Source organism: Pinus tabuliformis, chromosome 8 (assembly GCF_031772625.1).
Source record: "Pinus tabuliformis cultivar Carrire ecotype Pingquan chromosome 8, CPIR1, whole genome shotgun sequence".
Lineage (NCBI taxonomy): Eukaryota > Viridiplantae > Streptophyta > Pinopsida > Pinales > Pinaceae > Pinus > Pinus tabuliformis.
In genome coordinates, this window is record NC_142294.1 from 993,806,763 (window position 1) to 993,825,699 (window position 18,937).

An 18,937-nucleotide genomic window follows, 5' to 3' on the forward strand; every position below is an offset into this window, starting at 1 on the left:
GGCGGATAGGAAGTGTATTCATTTACTGATGAATTTTCAGGTTATCATCAAATAAAGATCATGCAGGAGGATCGAAGCAAAACAACCTTCACAATGGAGTGGGGTTGCTTCCAATATACAGTTATGCCATTCGGATTGAAGAACGCACCTGCAATCTTTTCCCAGGTAGTGATCATGGCGTTCAAAGAATTTATTCATAAGTTCCTGGAAGTATATTTCAACGACTAGATCGTGTTTGGGTTGGTGAAGCGACATGTTTCAAGTCTACGCCTCATGCTGGATACATGTCAAAGATTTCAGATCACACTGAACTTGAAGAAGTGTATATTTTGTGTGCCTTTTGGGATTTTTCTCGGCCACGTTGTCTGTAAGCAGGGATTGATGGTGGACCTTGTGAAGATCGCTTTTATTGTAAAGTTGGAACCCCCTAGGAACGTGAAACAATTGTGCGTGACATTGGGACACACTGGGTACTACAAAAAGTTTATCAAGGGTAGAAATATGCGAAGAACCCAGTAGATTGGAGGAAGGATTGCCAGACGCACATCTCTTTGTGGTGCGCATCGCGAACGACCATTTTGCTGACATTATTCAGTTTTTAATGACAGGAACAACTCCGAAAGGCTATACCACTCAACAAAAGGAGTTAGTACTTCGCGCAGCAGATTTTTCAGTAATTGTGGGTCATTTGTATAAGATGGGGTCAGATGAGATATTGCAAAGGTATGTTCCGAAGTTTGAACGCGTGAGTATTCTAGCTGAAGCCCATGGGGGAGTGGTAGGAGGTCAGTAGGCATGGAAAGTGACTGCACAGAAGATTCTACGCACTGGGATATGGTGGCCAACATTACACAAGGATTCTAAGGCATAATGCAAGGCATGCGATGCTTGCCAAAGGATGGGGCAGACTTCGCGAAGGGATGAATTGCCTTTAAATCCCCAAGTTTCATTGCAGGTATTTGAGAAATGAGCCATTGATTTTATAGGTCCCATACAACTGCCAAGAAAGAAAACAGGCGCGCAGTATATTATTACTGCAATGGAGTATTTAACCATATGGGCAGAAGCGCAGCCAATGAAGGACTGTACAACTGCCATTGCTACGAATTTTATCTTTGATTGTCTTAACACGGTTTGGATGTCCTAATATTCTGATGAGTGATTGGGGTACGCATTTCCTGAATGAAATGATCAGCGCGATGTTGGAATGATTTCAGCTATATCATCAGAAGAGCACACCATATCAACCACAGGCTAATGGAACGGTGGAAACTTTTAATAAGATCTTGGAGCATGCATTGACAAAGGTATGAAACGCATAGAGGAATGATTGGGACATGTGCATACCTATTGTGTTATGGGATTATATAATGACCTGCAAGAAGTTAACAGGACAAAAACCATTCAGGTTGGTCTATGGAATTGAAGCAGTCATGCCGATGGAGTATATTGTGTCTATTTTAAGGATTGTAGCCTTGAATGAGATGGCAGACTGCGATACCTTGGAAGAATAGCTCGCACAGATCATGGAATTAGAAGAAGACCACTTCCTTGCAGGATTTCATCACCAAGTACAAAAGGAACGCGATAAGGCATGGCATGATCAACATATTAAGCTGAAAACGTTCAAGGTGGATGATTTGGTGTTGTTATATGACAACAAGTTCACAATGTTTCCAGGAAAATTTCAAATGCACTGGTTGAGGTCGTATGTTATTAAGGAGATCACGTATGGTGGCACAATTCAACTCGCAAAGTTGAGTGGGGAATCATTTCCTGGCTAAGTGAACGGAAGTAGGCTGAAGTTGTACATAGGGGATGTTGCCCTTGTGCTATGACTATATGGCAGTAGGACAGTCTCATTAATCCAAGTAGTTGTAAGGGATTGCGGGACTATAAACTACACTGCCCGACAAAGTGAAAAACTTGGTAAGGAGGCTCCACGATAGATGACAGGGGTGCGACAGGTGAAGTTGTGATGGATGAGCTGCGCCATGGAGGATGATGCCCCACAGGTGGGTCTAAATGTAGTCTTTGAAGTTATTATTCATGATTTGATGGCCACAAATCAGTTAAGAGGAGAGGGTAGGCGCTATTTATAGTGCAAATCTTTGAAGATCTGTCGCCAAAGGGGCATTTCTTATCATATTTTGAGGGGAATGGTCAGATTCAAATTCAAAACTCCCTATAAATCTTGCATGTTGGACCAAAAAAGAACACTTTGCATTTTGAGACTCGTCTAGGTGATTTTTTGTCTGAAGTTTATGAGTTGTAAGTTCTGGGAGGATTTTGTGGCAAGCCCAGCATTTGATGACTTACCTACATGGAAACAGAAGGTTATTCTTTAGCGACTACTACCAACCCTGCTGAAGTCATGAGTTTTGAAGCTGTTGTGTCTGACACGCCGAGCCTTGAGATTTCGAGTATGGAAACTTCAACCCCTATGCCTACCGCAGGTCAACAAGGCCACAACAATCTGCCGCAAGAGAGAAACAACCAGCCATAAAAGAAAAGCAACCAACACAAAGGAGAAGTAGAAGAAGCCGATGCCAGTGAGAATGTCACTGAGGAAGAATCTGGAGGTGCGACAGAAGGAGAAATAAGACAAACAGTTGGAAAAAGTGGTGGATTTAAAAGAGGAGGAGTACCAAGGTGTCAAAGAAGTCGATGCCAAAGAGATCAAGGCTATCTCCAAGCTTTCTGAGTATATCCCTCCGTGGAGAGGGAGAACCAAAGTGACTAAGGATCTAGGTTACAGAAAGTTTGCGGTGTCGGCTCCCCTACTGCCTGAGCAGGTAGAATTTGAAGATCCTAGGTTAGCACGAATTCTGATATTGAAAATGGAAGACTGGGACCTTGCGGACCATGAAACGTTCCCGTATTTAGCGACCCATAAATATATGACAAATATATATTATGATGAAATAGGGGTTACACAGTTAGAGCCCATGAAGTGGATCCGCAGCGTTAAGCAGGCGGGGCTGTTAAACATGCTCTTAGTGCCACACTATCATCGCTCAACTATCAACACGATGTATGTGCGCCAGCTCCTCATGCTGGTGCACACTGGGTGTTTGTGGCTTGGGCAGCCCATTCCAATAACATACATGTTGATCCACAGGATAGCGAAGTTGCCTCACAAAGGTGTGAAGCCTGCCAAGGAGTTTGGAGGGAAAACCAGGGAGAAAGAATTAGCTGACAAAATGAAGAAAGAATATGGTCTTGTGAAAAAGTCACACGGATACTCTATAGTTTCTATTCAATACTAGGTCATGCAGTTCACTACACAGACTCTCGCGAGCAAGATCACGAGGAAGTGTCGCGCGAACAAAATTCTGACACCATTAGTGTCACTTGCAACACAATGCGCGAAGGGCATGCAATCTATTGGGCCAAATATCTATGCCAGGAGTTCCTCACAAACTGCGAGAGAAACGCGAAGCATCAATCAAGGAGGGAATGAATACATTAGATACCGCAATCAATGATTGTTCCTCGATGTTTGATGCAGCGATGGAATTATGGACGAATCTACAGGAGGACCCAAACCTGCAGAAGTTGAACACAGATGTCCGAGAGATGCATTGGCAGTATGATGAGGTCTGAGCGACTGCACGCACTTTGGCACCAGCACAACGCTTAGCGAAGTTACAGGAGGACAACCAGTTGCTAACACAGGTGGAGGACTTGCAGAGGAAAGAGGCCTTGTTGAAGGCCAGATTGCAGTCATGGCTAGAGGAAGCTTGTCAACTTACTCTGTCACTTCAGGAGAAGCTCAAGGGACTATAACAAACATAGAGGACCATGCGCCTCGCAGTGGAGGGGCCAAAAACAGAGAAATTGATTGAAGAAGTACAACAGGCAACAATGTAGAGCGCTGCTGAAGTTGTAGTGATGCAGGTTGAGCTAGGTGGTCTCCCAGCAAGATCACGACACCAGCTGAGTGACTCGGGGGCGAGTCACGATCTTTGTGTTGGGGGCTTGTTGGGATAAGGTCCCTAGGGTTAGTTATTGGGTTAATTTAACCCAATTTTGTAAAAGTTTTTGTAAAAAGAATGTAAAGTCTCCACAATATGTGGATGCAGAGCGCGTAGATAGATAGGAGTCAAAAGGGTCTTAGCCCTTGTTTTTGGTTGGTTTTAAGATTCTCCCATGGTTCGTGGACCATGGTATTGTATGAAGGAAAGCTATAAATAGTTGAGTCATAGCGAGTCTTAGAGATAAGTTTTGATAGAGAATTGGGTACGCTGAAAGGGTTGTGTTGTCTTGGGCAAGTGCTAAGGTAGGAAGGATTTGCTTCCTGTGCCTAGGTAAAGAAGGGAAGGCTCCTACAACTGAGTGCGCGGGAGGCCTGAATAGAGTCTGCAGCTAAGTTCATGGACCCCTGCAGCTGAGTGCATAGGGTAGAAGAGTCTGTAATTTGAACATTGAAGATCAATAAAGACAACTTTTGAAGAATTACGTGTATTTCTGTTGAATTTGTTTATGTTATATTTTGTCGCTTAATGATATGTTTTTATGAAATAATGGATGAATGCTACGCGAAGTCACTGAATCTGTTTTATTAATGCATGATTTAAGTAGTTATCCTGTTCCGCGAAGCTAATAGTTAATTCTGCTATGTTTTCTGACAAACCGAATAGATCTGCGTGAACTCGGATCTACGATAGTTTATTGATGCATGAAAATAGATAAATCATCTAGTTAAGGTCTACAAAGATTGATCATAGACTTTCATGAAGGTCTAGAAGCCATCCTGACTTAGATATAGTGACAAGCCCTAGAAGGATACCGATCTGCGCAAAGGCAGATCTGGCTTTGCGCAGACTTAGAAACCGCTTATCGCATATCTCTGTATGTAGAAACTTGGTTCTAGCATCCCCTTAGACTGCTTTGCGTGAGACTACAAGCTGCGCTATGCAGGTTGTTACCGAAAGGGCCAGCAGTTGAGGGTTTTGTTGATTGGCACGAACAACTTTGAACCTGGGTTAGGCCCCCTTAAGCCAACATGAGATGATAGAGAGGTATGATTTCCAATTCATGAGTTTGTAAAGGTAGAGGGAGTGATGCAGAGCCTCAGTGAAGTGCTTGAAGGGAATAGTTTCTGCCAGGGCAAAAATCCGTTGGAAAAGAGCGAAGACACATAGAAGGGGAATTTTCTCCTCAGAGGACTTCCAGCTAAGGAGTCTAAATATTCACTTGCTGAACAACAGCGGAGAGGGGAAAATCTACAAGCTCTAGCAGGGAGTGCGTAGGCCGGTCTAATGTTGTGCATAGGAGAGAGGAGGTCATTCGACATTTAGCAGAGATGGCAGCTGGATCTCTAGGAGGTAGGTGGGGAGATTTAGAGCTACAGTTCGAAAGAGCTACAGATGGGCAGGATCCTTGAGGAGTCTACCTCTTGGATCAATTCCTTGCTATAGGAACCCAATATTCAGTATTAGTGAGATGGACTTAGTGTCAGATGATGCAGTGGAGTGTTTGGAGGACAGATGCAGTTGCTTGGGACCATAGACTAATCAACGCAAAGTAAGTTTGGTAGAATTGCAGTTGGCACAGTGCAGGAGTCAATAGTAGCGTGGAAGATTCAAAGGTTCAGAATTAGTAGTCAGATTCCAACGTTCATTGTATTATGTTGAACACAGTTAAGTTCAACTAATTTTGGATGTTTTTCAGTTGCTTCTCTTATAAACTAAGTTGTAGTATAGATGCAGTGTTAGTAGTGGTAGTGATAGCAACATAGCATATGCAACGTTTGAGAGGGAGTTGTAGTACAGATGCAGAAGTGGTAGTGTCATGGGCAGTAGTAAAATAGCAACAACAACACAATGTTGGTGGTAGCAGTAGTGCATAAAGGAGGTGCTTCAGAACATAACAACATGCAGGTGAACATTGTTGCTAGAGCACTTTCCTCGCTAAGAGGGAGTGTTATTTTTTGGTAGCATCGTAAGTGCTCTAGCCTTGAAAATTGGTGGAGAGGCTAAGGAACATGAGTTCTGAAGAACCAAAAAACCATTTTGTGAAATTCCACCCGGATTGTATTTTATTAAAATAATTAATATTTTTAATGGAGTTCCTAAGTCTAAACTTAGGGAAATTAAAATATTAATGGGTATTAATCAAAATATGGGTGAGAATGATCTAAAAGATGGATCAATTCATGTTTTAATCTTAGCCATTGATTAGAGACTTAATCTTGGTCATTGAAGACTCAACATGAAAAGTATAAAATGGAGGCTTGGGGTTCATTTGGAAACACACACAGAGAGATTGAAGAAATCAATTTTCTGAGGTGAGAAGTTCTCAGGAGGAAATCGATTGAGGAGATCTTGCAGCTGAGGGGTGGTGAGAATCCGGAAGAAGGAATTTCCTGAGAGAGCTTGTAGAGAGACAGAGAGAGCTTGTAGAGAGGTAGTGCAGTAGCCGAGAGAGATGATGTATAAAAACTATCTGTCACGCAGAATCCAAAACTGTTGGAACAACTGAAACTGTCGGGAACTACCAGAACTACCATGAACTACCAGAAAAGTCGGGAGCATTGATGCAGAGGGCAAAGAAGGTGACGCAGAGCCAATGCAGAAATAACCGAGGTTAGCTAGTCTTGTGCCGGATCAACCAAAATTCTTCCGGGTGAAGTGAGGTAAAACTCACTCAAATTTTCCGCCAGTATTTTCTCTCTAAAGGATTCTCAGATGAGCATCCTAGATTTGTAGTCAGATATTTCTCCTTCATAATACTAAACCCTCAAAACTTCTGCACTAGTTTTCCCGCGTTGGGTTTTTTGGGGACTATTGTGTCCAAAAATAAGTGTGTCCTATGTATCTTTTTCTTTGCTCTGTTTTCTGTTTCATGAGATCAAATATTTAATTAGTGTAGGCTGAAGAAGTAATTTGCTTCAGTATTTAGAAGAATAACTTGATAATGTATGTTAAAAATCATGTAGGTGAAGTATATTCAAATTTGTTGTAGTAGGGGTTCCTTCAGAGTGTAGGAATTTTCACAGGGAGCACTTCCTAAATGCTATTTCTGATTTTGGAGTCATACTTCTCAACCATGGCATCAACCCATATTGGTTTCTTCACTACTTCCTCGAATGAGGATGGCTCAATCTCTACACTCTAGCTCATTAGAGCCATGTAGCCAGTGTATTGATCTGGTGACCTCCTCTGCCTGCACTGTGATGTGGGTGCTCCCACATTCTCTCTAACATCATGCATCAATATGTTAGCCTCTTTGGTGTGCTTCATTCCATCTCTGGAAGTCTCTGCATCAGTGGGTGCTTCCACTCTCTGCTCCTGTGTCTGTGGCTGCTCCACATAATCCTGAGGTTCTTCTTTTGGAGTTAAAAGCTCCTCTTCTCCATGCAGCTGAATCTCCCTCTCAAGGGAACATCTCATGGCCTTCTCTTCATCAAACTTCATATCTCTACGAACTGTTGTCATCATGTTAGAAGGAAGGTGAACCCAATAATTGTGAGGTGTATCAGTGTACCCCACAAATATGCCCAACTCAGTTGTTGGTTCTAGCTTTTTCCTTGCATCCTCGATAACATGATAGTAAATTGATGAACCAAAGATCCTAAAGTGTGCCACATCTGACCTAAACAAGCTTCTTTTGGTGTACTCATCTCGAGGATCAGATGAGGACTCCTGTTCTACACATATACAATTGTATTGCATGCTTCAACCCACAAGTGCAATGGTAGGCCCTGATCATGCAACGTTGCTCATGGAGCTCCCATAATACTTATGTTCTTCCTTTCATCCACCCCATTCTACTGTGGGTTATGGGGTGCTATTAACTCCAGTCAAATGCCTTCTGATACACATAAGTTCTTGAATTCATTCGACACATATTCTCCAACGTTATCACTCCTGAGAGATTTAACTTTCCTACCAATTTCTTTCCCCACAAGTGATTTTTATTCAAAAAATTTAGCAAATTTCTGATATTTCTTCTACATGAAGAAAATCCAACACTTACGAGAAGAATCATCTACAAATATTACATAATACTTGAGCTTGGTCGTGTAGGTTTTCGAGAACGATCTACACACATCTAAGTGAACTCTTTCAAGGATTGCTTGCACTTCTCTGTCCTTATCATGAAAGGTAGCTTTGGTGTAGTTCCTCAATGGACACCCTTTGCATGTGTCTTTCTTCTCTAGTGTACCCTTGGGAATTCCTGTAGAAATTTGTTGCATGATCTTCAAAGCTCTGTGGTGCAAGTGACCCAATCTTCTATGCCACAAATCACCAATGTCTCAGATCTGCACCTTCTTTTCTTTTGTGCTCAAAGCAGCACAGTCTTCTACATCCAATTTGTAGAGGTTCTTCACCCGAACCCTAATCTACTTCACTTTTCCTTAGGCTATGTGATGAAGGAAAGCCTTTCCTTTCCTAAATATCACATCGTAGCTACGGTCCTCCAACATGGCAACTGAAACCAAATTCTTCTTCAAACCTGAAACATACATGACATCTTTTAATGTGAGAGGAGAAAAAGACTCCCTCTAAAAGGTAATACTACCAATTTCGATCGTGCTATACCTCCCATCATCTCCCATTTCGATGTGCATATGGAGGTCCTTCTCCTCCAAGTCACTGAAGAATTATTTGTTGCCGATCATATGGATTGAGGCTCCATTATCTAGATACCACACACTACCTGTCACCGATGTCACCATGCAAGCAATGAGGATGAAATCCTTCTTGAATTGTGAAGCAAGAGATTCACCTACTACTCCTCTCGAGCGCTTCTGGTCAGCTCTCTTATGAGGACACCTTGTGGCATAGTGTCCCAACTCATGACAATGAAAACCTTTAATCTTTGACGTGTCCTTATTCTTGCCGCCCTGTCTGAAATCGGATTTGGAAAGGGATGAATTCCCTTTCCATTTCTTCACATTTCCATCTAAGGCACAGTTCTCCTCATCGTCATGCTTGGATGAGGATCCATCTCTGGTTTTCTGTCGAATCTATTCTTGCACCAAATCAGACCATAAACACTTCCACTCTGGTAGCTTCTTCCTCCCATTTACTGTGTCCTCATAGCTGTGCCAACTCTTGGGAAGGCCTATAAGTGCTAGGCTGACCAGATCATCTTCAACAACTGTCACACCAACACTTCCAAACTCATCTCAACATTGGGTGAACTTGGTCAAGTACTTTGGTATTGTGTCGCCCTTCTCCATCTTGATTTTTTTGAGCTTGTCCTTCAGTGCCAATTTCCAGTGGTCAATGCTATTTTGAAACAGGTTTTTCAAGGCCTTCCATATTGCGTATGGGGTCTCCTTACCATGGAGGTTCGAGACAATGTGATCTCGAACTCCTTCTAAGATAATCCTTCTTGCCTTTGCAACACATTTTCTCCACTCTGCCAGATATTGAGCATCAACTACTGGAGGCTTAGGAATATCTTTTTCTATGAATTCCTTAAGCCCGTTGTCTTCCAACACTGCCTCCATCCTTTCCTTCCAAGCAATATAGTTCGAAATACCCTGAAGGGAATATTCGAGTCTCAATCCGTAGAATGACATCCTGTTGGCTCTAAAGTATGATACTGCAAATTTGATTTCACTTGCGAAAGACAATTTTATTCTCCTCTTCTATAGCGATTTCACCTTTGATTCCATGTAGAAATTCCTTGTGGATTCAAACTTCTAATTGTAATACGCTAAAACAATAGACTTGAATCTACTCCACTCATCAGCGGAAACAATTAAACGATCGGGAAATCAAGAAGCATAAAAGAGAAAGAAATTCAATCAACATATTACACAATGATTTCTTGGGGAAAGCCAAAGCTAAAAACCCCTGCTATATGTATATTGCATTAATCATAAAATATGAGAAGATTAGAATGCTTTGCTCAAGCCCGAGCAACCTCTGCACTATCTCTATCTGTCTCGCAACTTCCTAGACAAGCTTATGCCAATACTTGACCAATTTTTTGCTTGCCCAAGTCCCTGTTTCCTTGCGATTTTTCCTTGAGGATTAATCCCCTATTAATTATGGAAAATCCTCAATTAAATTGTGCAATCCTCATATGCCTTCCTCTGACTACATGCACCACCTATACAATTTGGATAATCACACAATTGATAGTACGTTGTCCCTAAAATCCAATCTCAATTGGGTCTTTCTCAGAGTTGACATGCATGAGCTATTTATGAGTGAATCATCAGTTTACTGGTTGATCACTGTAGGCAACACCACACTCCACTACAAGCATCACCACACTACTAGACCTCCCACTAGTTCCTCCAATAGTTGGAACTAGTTTAACTAACTTTAACTCAGTTAGACTAAATTAATTAATTACAACTCAAAATAAACTCAACTAGGGCCCTATAAAGTAGGAGACACTCTACATGACTCAAGTTAGACCCTCAAATCGAATTAACTAAGCCAACTAAGTCAAATTAACATAGTTAACTAATACAAGTTCTCATGAGATGTGGAATCACAATTTTATTTCCAATTTAATTAAAGGACAAAATTAAATTAGGATTTTCTTGTTGCATTTTTCAACATGTTGAACTTCAAGTTTTATTACAACACTTACAAATGACCTCTCCTGATCCAAGTAGTCACAAAGACTTCCTAAAAGCAATTTGGTATAGCTTTAGAACCAAAGAATCGATCTAATCCACATGGCTTTCAAGACAATAGAAATTTGGCCTATAATGTGATATATGATTTTGATCCTTTGAAGAGATATAAGCTCAAATCCTTAAAGAATTTAAGGGACTTGGCCCTTTTAATTCTTAAATTCTAGAAATTACTCAATCGATCAACCTCAACTTCTTTAGAACCATAGTAACAACAAATCTTATTCTAGATACTCGCATAGTGATGACCTTGCATCTAAGAGTTATTAAGAATTATGCCTTAGATGTTGAGGCTCATATTTCATTAGTCTTGAGCTCTTTGCAACAATAAGGACACAACATAGGCCTTCGAAGACGGCTTTGTCAACTTATTGAAGCTTTCAAACCTTTGTAACTTTCTGAGGTAACTTCAACCCGAGGTTTTGAGATTCAACCTTAAATAAAAAGATCTGAGGCCTACTCGACCCACTAAGATGAACTAAATTTATTCCATACTTTGTTCTTCTCCCAACTATGTTACTACCTTCTCTCAGGCTTAAGGGTGGATCATGATCTTTACTTATAAGAATTCTCAATACAATATTAAACTTCAACCTACTTGAGACAAACTTTAAGACCTTTGCATCTCTCAATAAAGGTTATTTAATTTACTTCAAGGGGTTAGAGGTCGTCGATCTATTAATCTGAGTGAGGATTATTTCGACCTCTTACAAGACCTAAAGCCTTCAATCCATTAACTTTCGACCTTGAACACAAGCACAAACGAATTCTTGATATGTATATTTGTTCTCCTTGCAGATTGTGACTAGGCCTTCTTAGGGCATAATGATTGAGCAAGTTTGAAACAAAGATGATTCATCCTTTAAGGTTGTTCCTTCACCATAAGCTCTAATACCATGTTGATTTTTAGGGCATGATATAAACTGATAATTACTTCTTATGATTTTCATTAGGTTAATCCTTTTCTTGTGATATTTTCCATCATAACGCAATTACACAGAGCAGCTCAACAATAAAACAAAAATGCCATAAGAATCATAAAGATACAACCACACAATAACACAAGTATTTACCCTAGGAAAACCCACATGGGGGAAAAATCCAACAACCTTTTCCTTAGATAAATCATCAATTTCAATAGAGATACATCAATCAAATACAAGATCAAACAAACCAACAATGTAGCTAGGTCAAACCTGAACCAAACTGCCTCCTAGTCAAGTCAAGCATGATCATAATTTTAGTTTACTTCTTCATCCATGAATTTTGGTCCTGCAAATTGCAATACATTAGAACAATTTGGTCTTGCAACTTGTCCATTTGTACCCAATACTTTGATCCTACAACTAGTTTTCATTACCAGAGATATGTCCTCCCTTTTCAGCAGAAAATTGTGCCTAATATAACCTTCTTTTCAGCGTCAGATTAAGTTTTTCTCTTGCCTTAGACATATCCAAATTGCTTTCTTAGGAAGGAGGTCCAATGACACATATATATAGTCTTTTGTTGGGCAAAATGTGTACCTCTTAGGTTGGAGCTGACTTGTATAGGAGAAGGGTCGACTTGGCTTTTTTGATGCCAAAAAATCAATTTCCAAAAATCAAATTTTCTTCTTTTAAAAATGACATGAAGAACATGTCAAATATTTTTCATTTTTTACAATAGCATGAAGAAAATGCTATACAAATACATCAATGACTAAAATAATAATTATGAAGGCCAACCATAGCTACAAAATTCAACACCTCTCCCTCCCTCTCTTTGTCTCTCTCTTCTTCCCCCTCTCTCCTCCTGCCATCTATATCTATATCTCCCTACATCTCTCATTATTTGTCTCTCTCAAATCCCTCTCTCTCCCCATATTTATCTATCTCTCCCTCCCTCCCTCTCTCGGCATCTCTCTTCTTCCCTCTCTCCCCCCTCCATTTATATCTTTATCTCCCTCAGTCTCTCCTTCTTTGTCTCTCTTTCTCACCCTCAAAACATACACACTCTCTCCATATCTATATATCCATCTCTCCCCCTCTCTCTCTTCACCTTCCCTCTCCTCTCTCTCTTCCCTTACACTCTCCTCTCTCTCTCTCCACCTTTCTCCCTCTATGTCTTTCTTCTTCCCTCCCCCTCTCTTCCCCTCCAACTCCATCTCTCCCTTCCTCCCTCTCCTTTTCTCTCTCAAGTTCTCTCTCCCTTTGTCTCCCACCTCCCTCTGTCTCTCCCCCCCATCACTCTCCTACTCTCTTTCTCTGTCTTTGTCTCTTCGCCCTCCAACTATGTCACTATCTCCTTCCCTCTCTCCCTTCTCCATCTCTTTGTCTCCCTCCCTCTCTCCTCTCATTCTCTCTCTTCCCTCCTCCATCTCTTTGTCTCCCTCCCTCTCTCCTCTCTTTCTCTCTCTCTTCCCTCCTCTCCTCTCTCCCTAACTCTCTCTCCATCTATCCCTTGTCACTCTCTCTCTCTCTCTCTCTCTCTCCACCTCTATCTCTTTGTGTCTTCGTTCTCCCCCCTCTCTTTCGCCCTCCAACTCCATCTCTCTCTCTCTCTCCCTCCCTCTATCTCCCCCTCCAACTCCATCTCTCTCTACCTCCCCCTCATCACTTTCTCTCTCTCTTCCCACCCTCTAGCTCTGTCACTATCTTTTGTCCCTCTCTCCCCCTTCAACTCCATCTCTCTCACCCCTCCTCTCTCTCTTCCTTCCTATCTCCTCCCCATCACTCTCTCTTTCTCTACCCCCTAGCTCTATCACTATCCCCCTCCCTCTCTCCTCCTCCTCCCTTCTCTCTTTGCCTCTCCCCCTCTCTCTGTCTCTCTCTTTTTCCTTCTCTCTCCCCTCTCTTCATCCATATAATCGAGAATTGTCACTCTATGTAATCAATAATATATGTAAGGTCTAATATAATAATACTTATAATGGAGATAATTATTATTATAATATGTTGGAATAATAATAATCACTATTATTGATTATTATACCAATATTAATACATCACACATGTTTTTATCACAATTTCTTTAAATTAATCAATTTAATTAAAATGACAAAAATAACATAACTACTTTTGAGATAAATCCCAATCTTTAATCTGTCCATGAGGTCTTGAATAGAGTGTGATCAGATGCAATGTTAAGACACTCTTAGATGATAAGTTACTGGTTCAATTCCTCACCCTCTTCAGGTGTTGCTCTTGGACATGGCCATGTTGTAGCTCACAAATGCTAAACTTACAGAAGAAAAATCCCAATCTTGAATGGTCTTTGATCATGATTCAATGTGTACATCATGCTTTCCAGATGATACTTATCAAAATTACTCGATCTTTTTCATTTCCACCATCACATAGACCCTCCTCTATTTAGCATCTAGAATGCTCTATTCTCTGTAAGATTAATACAATCTAACTTGTCAAAATTGTTTTATAAGTTAATGTATTTTTAGGGCATCACGAATTAAAGCATAAACTTCTATGTTAGAACATCCAGGTGCAATAATTCTTGAACACAATTGATGATATAATCGACGAAGTTGAACATAAGGGATCTTCTCACTCAAAATATCTGGTTGCAATAATTCATTGACACAACTGATAATCTTATTGGTGAAACTGAATACATGATCCTGTCCTAAAGAGGTACTCAACTTGCTTATCATTATCAACACTTGCCTTGTTGGAGTTGTAGAATTTGGCCTAATTGTTGTCATATATGAGCATAAGAAATTGTAGAAATTCTGCAAATTCTCTACAAATCTCACTCTGAGGCCTATGTAGAAAATCTAACTGTAGATTAACTCGATAATGCAATATACCAAAGCAAAATACTATAATCTACTTCTACTATCAATTTGCTTTGCGGAAGCTTAAAGATTGAGCAAGATTGAGCTGAACACATATAACCAGAAGAAGAAGAATCAATGCACATGAAACACAGAAAATACTCAGGGGAAAGCCTCAGCTAAAAACCCCACTATCTGTATTATCATATAAGGTGGAAATACATCAGAATTATACAAGGACTTAGCTCTCACAGCTAGCCATCTCTCAATACAATCCTCCTGGATGCTCACAGGCAAACAAAGCTTCTCACAAGCCTTCTCCTCTGCCCTCCAAGCTCGTATTTCCTTGCGCTGTTTCTCCTGGATGATCCTCCTGTTACGAAGTGGAAGATTGATCTCTCACACTGATCCTGCACCCTGTCAGAACTGCGCAATCCTCACGAAATCTGACCTTGATTGCATGCATGAGTTTCTTTTATAAGAAAACACATGCAATTGATAATACATTGTCCTTGACATTTAGCTCAACTGGGTCTTTCTCATAATAGACATGCATGAGTTTCTGATGAGGGAATATTCAGTTATCTGGAGTACACTGGTTGAGTGCATGCATGCATCAACTGTCTGATAACTCACAATTAGTTCCTCAAATAGTTTGGAACTAATTTAACTGGACTTAACTCAGTAAACTGAGCTAACTAATTACAACTCAAATATAATTCAATCGTATCTCATTAATTAAGGGATAATCTCCTTAATTTAAGGGGATAACTCTTGCATGACTTCAGAAAGACTTCTCACTTGAATTTCTCTAACTAATTAATCCATAATGAATTAATTCATTATCTCCAAGCAGCTGGTGAGACTAAATTCACAATTTTAATTCAAGGACAAATTAAAATTAGAATATTCTGGATTCTATTTTTATCATTGCTTGTTGCTATTTTCAACACTCCCTCTCAACAAGAAAGGAATACAACTCGATCCTGATCGTGAACCTTTGGAATGTTATGCATGCAACACTTATCTCTAGTGTTGTTGCTCCAACAACTCCAGAAACAAAAAAAACATCTAACCTGAATCAGTATGATGCATCTGTCATCAAAGTCTCTGACTGCTATTGCCTCTGTCAACTGAAAACTTTGCGCTTCTGCTGACTCAGCCTTTCTGCACTATTGTCAATCTTTCTCTGCGCTCTTCAATATCTGACTGCTCTAGCCTCTGCCACTTTGATCTCTGACTGCATCAATCCCATTGATTCCTCCCGCTACTATATACTTTAGGCTCCCGTAGCAAGGTACGATCCATGAGATAAAACCTCTCAATGGACCCTGCCCAATTTCAGCCTTCTTGAGACTATCACTTCACATCGCCCCACCTCACACCTGGAGGTATGGCTGCATGTGATCCATTTGCCCACTTCTCCAATTGTGGCTTCTCCACAATTGTCTGAGACTTCTTCTGGGATTGCATGTTGAGAGGTAATTTACTCTCCCTCTCAACCACCAAGTCTCTAACATTTGCCTTGCTCCTCAAGACTTGGCATGCATCTTGAACCTCAAGAGCATACAGGTTCTTAACTCGTGAACCAATCAGTTTCACCTGTCTCGTGGTGATGTGTCTAAGGAACGCCATTCCTTTACTGAAGACAACATCGTAGCCTTCGTCCTCCAACAACGCGACCGATACCAAGTTCTTCTTCAGTCCAGACACATACTTCACATCTGTCAAGGTGATAGGAGCTCCATGCTCCCTCTGAAAAGAAACCGTGCCCACTCCTAAAACACTATACCTTTCGTCGTCACCCATCTCTATGCGCATCTTGAGGTCTTTCTCCTCCAAGGCACTGAATAAACTTTTATTGTTGGCCATGTGGAATGAGGCTCCACTATCAAGATACCAAACACAACCCATCATCGATGACACCATGCATTCGATGAGGGTAAATTCCATTTTGAACTGAGAGGCTAATGCCTCACCTTCTGATCCTTCTGAGGATCCCTTCTTGGGCTTCTTCAATGGGAAATTAGTCGCATAATGTCCCATCTTGTGACAATTAAAGCATCTTTATTTAGACTTGTCACCCTTCTTCCCTCCATAAGAAGAATTCGATTTGGAATGGGAATCCTTCCCCTTCCCTTTCCTTGCCTTACTTGCTAAGGCCAGATTTTCTTCATCATCATCCTTAGATGAAGAACCATCTCGTGTGCTCCTCCTGATCTCCTCCTGCATGAGATCCGACCACAGTTGTTCCCAATTCGATAGTTTCTCCCTTCCATTCATAGAGTCCTGGTAGCTATTCCAACTCTTTGGAAGGCTAAGGAGAGCGAGGCTCACCATATCATCATTGACAGTAGTTATTCCCACACTACCAAGCTCATCTCTGTAAGTGGTGAGCTTGTTCAGATATGTATTGTCGTTCTCCATTTTGATTCTTCGAAGCTTATCCTTGAGCGCTAATTTCCTTGGTCGCTACTGTTCTGGTAGAGGTCCTTTAATGTCTTCCGCATTGAATATGGAGTATCCTTCCCATGGAGACTCGAGACAATATGGTCTCGAACTCCCTCAAGGATGATCCATCTCGCCCTCGCCACACACTTCTTCCACTCAGCCAACTCTTGTGCATTAGTTGAACCTGGCTTTGGGATTTCTTGATCAATGAAATCCTTCAAGCCATTGTCTTCTAATACATCCTCCATGTGATCTTTCCATGCCATGTAATTCGAGCTACCTTCCAAGGCATACTCAAGTCTCAAGCCATAGAACGCCATTGGCCAACCTTGAAGTATGATAAGAATTCGAATTGCACCTGCAACCTCGAACTTCAAAATTCTCTTCTCTTCTCAGTATATTGTTCACAACTCCGATAAACTTAGCTCCGATAAACTTGGATCCGATAAACTTGGCTCTAATACCATGTAGAAATTTCTCTATAGATCAGCTAGCTTTGATACCATGTAGAAATTCTACAAATTCTCTACAAATCTCGCTCTAAGGCCTATGTAGAAAATTTGATTGTAGATTAACCCGATAATGCAATATACCAAAGCAAAATACTATAATCTACTTCTACTATCAATTTTCTTTGTGGAAGGTTAAAGATTGAGCAAGATCAAGCTAAACACATATAACTAGAAGAAGAAGAATCAATACACATGAAACACAGAAAATACTCAGGGGAAAGCCTCAGCTAAAAACCCCACTATCTGTATTATCATACAAGGTGGAAATACATTAGAATTATACAAAGCCTTAGCTCTCACAGCTAACCAGCTCTCAGTACAATCCTCCTAGATGTTGACAAGCAAACAAAGCTTCTCACAAGCCTTCTCTTCTTCCCTCCAAGCTCCTATTTCCTTGTGTTGTTTCTCCTGGGTGATCCTCCTATTACCAAGTGGAAGACTGATCTTACACCCTGTCTGAACTGCGCAATCCTCAAGGAACCTTACCTTGACTGCATGCATGAGTTTCCTTTATAAGAAAACACATGCAACTGATAGTACAATGTCCTTGAAATTTAGCTCAACTGGGTCTTTCTCAAAATAAACATCCATGAGTTTCTGATGAGGGAATCTTCAGTTATCTGGAGTACACTGGTTGAGTGCATGCATGCATCAATTGACTGATAACTCACAATTAGCTCCTCAAATAGTTTGGAACTAATTTAACTGGATTTAACTCAGTAAACTGAGCTAACTAATTACAACTCAAATATAACTCAATCTTATCTCCTTAATTAAGGGATAATCTTCTTAATTTAAGGGATAATTGTTGCATGACTTCAGAAAGACTTCTAACTTGAATTTCTCCAACTAATTAATCCATAATGAGTTAATTAATTATTTCCAAGCAGCTAGTGAGACTAAATTTGAATTTTAATTCACAATTTTAGTTCAAGGACAAATTAAAATTGGAATATTCTCGATTCTATTTTTATCATTTCTTGTTGCTATTTTCAACATAAATCTAATCTCTAGACTATAGTATAAAATACTGAAGTCGTGAACATCTTGTACAAGGTAACCATTTCATCTTGGGTCAAATTGTTTTATCAGAAAAATTGTTTTTCCTGACTTTACACGTTGAGATTTCAACGTATGAGCATAACTTTGTTGAGCTCCAATTCTATTAAAAGTGTGAAAATTACGACATAAACTTCATTTAAATAGGGCGATTGTATGTTACTGAGATTTTAGTATATGACACCCACCTTACCTTTCAATTTGGTTCTCATTGCAGATAATGAAAGTCAATTTTCAGTTGATCAGAACATCGCTAACAATAACCTCACTTCTCAGCTCTCGAATTCTTCTTCTTCGCATACCCATCAAAGCATTTTCCCTGCATAATTGTAGCACTGCAAGATCATTGGTTTACATTCACGTGGCTGTAGAATTCATGGATTCTTGAAATTCTATACAGGTCATGGTGTCTCTAAAATTTGTTGAGAGTTCTTCATCGTTTTTGGTTCTCTGGTTCTCTGAGGTTTCAAAATCTCTTTCTTGTCATGTGGAATTTAATGCTCGTTTACTATATATATATATATATATATATAT